Source organism: Rutidosis leptorrhynchoides, chromosome 1 (genome assembly GCF_046630445.1).
Source record: "Rutidosis leptorrhynchoides isolate AG116_Rl617_1_P2 chromosome 1, CSIRO_AGI_Rlap_v1, whole genome shotgun sequence".
NCBI classification, from domain to species: Eukaryota; Viridiplantae; Streptophyta; class Magnoliopsida; order Asterales; family Asteraceae; genus Rutidosis; species Rutidosis leptorrhynchoides.
Genome location: NC_092333.1, coordinates 723,144,791 through 723,148,205, shown reverse-complemented (window position 1 = coordinate 723,148,205; position 3,415 = coordinate 723,144,791).

Below are 3,415 nucleotides of genomic sequence, written 5' to 3'. Positions count from 1 at the left end.
CCTGCGGATATGTTAACAAAGGTGGTGACTCGAGAGAAGTTGGAGTTATGCAGAGACATAACTGGAATGTTCGTGGATTCGGCTGGAGGGGGAGATTTGAAAGTTTCCAGCCTACAATCTAGAAGCTCACCTTCTAGATGTTCAAAGTAGCCTTCTTTGAACACCATGTAGAAGAAGCAAAGATGAACACGATGACGGCCGCCCACCATCTCCGTTCACACCCTTCCACCGCCATAGAATTTTTACTATAAATAGAGGTGCAAACCTCAATTGTAAATCATCCTAAATCACTCAGAGAAGTGTAATCACAACCTAGAGAGTGTGTGTGAGTTTGAGAGTTTTTTTGTAAGAGTTTTGTAATACTCTGTAAATCTATTCTTGTGAGTAATAGAGTTGTTTTCTCTCAAATTTATATCTCCCAACGTCCAGGCGATCCCCTCTTCCTAACACGAAGGGCCGATAGGCACAACAGCTTCATGCATGTGTAGTTATCCTTGTAATCAATAATATGACTTTCTACGTTTAAGTGTATCTCAGTTTTTTTAATTGATGGTTATGGATATGATTTTTTAAAATTTTATTTATAATTTTTAGATGCAAAAATCAAATACAAAGAAAAATATGATAAGATACATAAGAATTTTGCACTTAAAATATGAGATCACTCTCTATAAATATTACTGTACTGAACTTTTTAACTGACACATTAGGAGTACTTAAATTATTAAAATAACATATACCCCGTATAAAAAACAAACAAATATAACAAACCAACCAAAATGTGACATAGCAAACATAGCTATACGAGGGTGTAATGCCATGACTCGGCGCGGGGTTCTAACTAACCCACCAGCGGCCAGCCCGATCCACTCACTCGCTTTTAAACCAAACGAAAACGGTCAATTCCGCATTCCACTTCACGGGCCAGCCCGAACCACTTTCACCCGCAAACGAACTTTCCCATGGCATGTGGCAAAATCAAACCTTATCAAAACATCTCCCCATAAAAACCACCCATAAACGTCTTATCAAAACGCCAACAAGAAATAATAACGACAACGTTCAAAATATTTGATATTTTATCAATACTATGAAAACAACATTAACCAAAAGAACACAACATGGTACAACAAATGAAACATTAAGAACTTGTTAGTATAAAAGATTTGAATTTTATAGTCTTAATTACTTCTAGTTTCGATGTAGAGGCATCTTTAGAGAGGAACAAAACGTGTAGGAACCCGTTTATAAAATTTAAATTTTGTATAGTAGCTGTTTATTTATCAATCCCATATTAAAGATACTTAATTAAGGATTGAGTGCAATGAGATTAAAGGGGTGGAATGAGATTTTGATGATTGTTTTAGGCCCCGATGATCGTCTTTCACTTTAACAATCAAGTGATCAACCACCTCGACCCGGTCTTGATTATTGATTAGCATAATTCACCTTAACTCAATGTAAAAATTCTTTGAGTAAAGTCACAAGTGAAAATTACAAAGGCTAGAGCAAATGGCAGAGAATCAACAACCTATAAATGAGAGGCCAAACTCCCTATTTATAGTTTCTGAAATATTCGCGGTGTGCGGATTGACCATTATCCGCATTAACTTAGCGAAAGGAATCCGCAATCTTTATTAATGCTCAATCTGATACGCAAACTTAACTTTCAGCGGATCTTCCAAATCCTATAAGCATACTTTGCGTAACTTCTATTTTCAGCCTTTAGCACTTAAAATATACATATACAATGCTATGTATATGATCAAGTCCCCCCAGTTTATTATGGTACATTTTATATAAAAAATGTAGCATAATAAACTCTAAAAAATAAAACTTGCTATTAAAAAATATTATTGCAGCAAGTCGCAATGATTTTTACATCGTTAATTTATTACCGTTTAACTGAGTTAAATAATATATCTTTTGAATAACATTCTCAATGATTACGCGTAATAGCGGCTGAAATTCTGTAAACCTGTCAAATCGAGCAACGCTGTAACTGCTATTTAATTACTGAGCGTTAAAAATTTATCATTACCCTTACGACTTCGTCGTCTCAATTTTAATTATAAATAGCGGAGTGATTCGCATTACAAACTTTACACTTTAATAACCAATTTCGTTGCAATCAATCTTTATCGAATCCAAATCTTCTGCTTTCAATTGTCTATATGAAACATATTTCAATTAATCAAGTCTTAACAAGTTTGATTGCTTAACATGTTGGAAACATTTAGTCATGTAAATATCAATCTCAATTAATATATATAAACATCGAAAAGTTCGGGTCACTACAGTACCTACCCGTTAAATAAATTTCGTCCCGAAATACTTTTCAAGTCACACCGAATGATCTTGACAATGAAATCCTCAAATTGGTCAAGGGTGCTGGTTTAATAATGCGATCATATAGCAACATTCTGCTATATATCGGCAGGGTTTCCATATATTGCCTATGGAGGGAGCACGACGCTTTATTAATTGACGCGTCTAATAACGGTATATAACAACTGATTTATTTCTGCACAAATCGTTGCGCTATTTCATTTTTATCAAAATTAATGCCTATATAATTTTGCAGAAGTTGGTCTTGACCAATTGATGAGAACAGCAGATGTTCGAGCCATTAAGCCTGCACGCCACCCAAAAGAAGGCGATAGCGCAATCATCCCTATTGACGAACCAATTCGAAATACTTTTACCATTCCTGGTGGCGAAGACCAGGGAAAGCGTAAAGCCACAGCTGACGAGGTTACTACGCCTCGCAAAAGACGTCAACGCACCGTTGCAACTCCTATAACGGAGGAAGACGAAACAAGTAAGTTTGCTTTATAACGCATAGTTTCGCTTATCCTTTTGATACTATAACTATATTTATACATTTATTCACTTTATTTGCTTATCCGCCTTTAGTTGTTATTTCAGGCTCATCCGAGGAGGCAAAAGAGACATTCACCATAGGTGGAGATATCCCAGAAGGTATTTTCCAAACACATGATGATGAAGATTTGACCATTCCTTCAGAGGCTGAAACGTCAAACCGCAACGATAACGTCGCAGATGCCGCAGAGGAAGAGTATGCCAACAAACTTTACAGGAAACTCTGCAAATTTGTGCCAAGAAGTGTGAACGCAAAATACAGCGAACTCACATTTGCAGAGGCTGAAAGATAGCGGATAAAGAATTGCTTTAATGCAATTTGCTTAACTGTGGACAACGTCGATCGGTTCAATACTATTTTGGAACATTATGACAAGAAGTGCGCAGTTGCTCTAGCTAGACGCAAGAAAATTCAAGATCCGGAACAAAAACTGAAGAAAACAGAAGATGCACATAAATAATCTCAAGATGAAGCTGCCACTTTAAAAGATAGAGCGGAATTTGCTAAAAATCAGTTTGCACAACTTGTTAG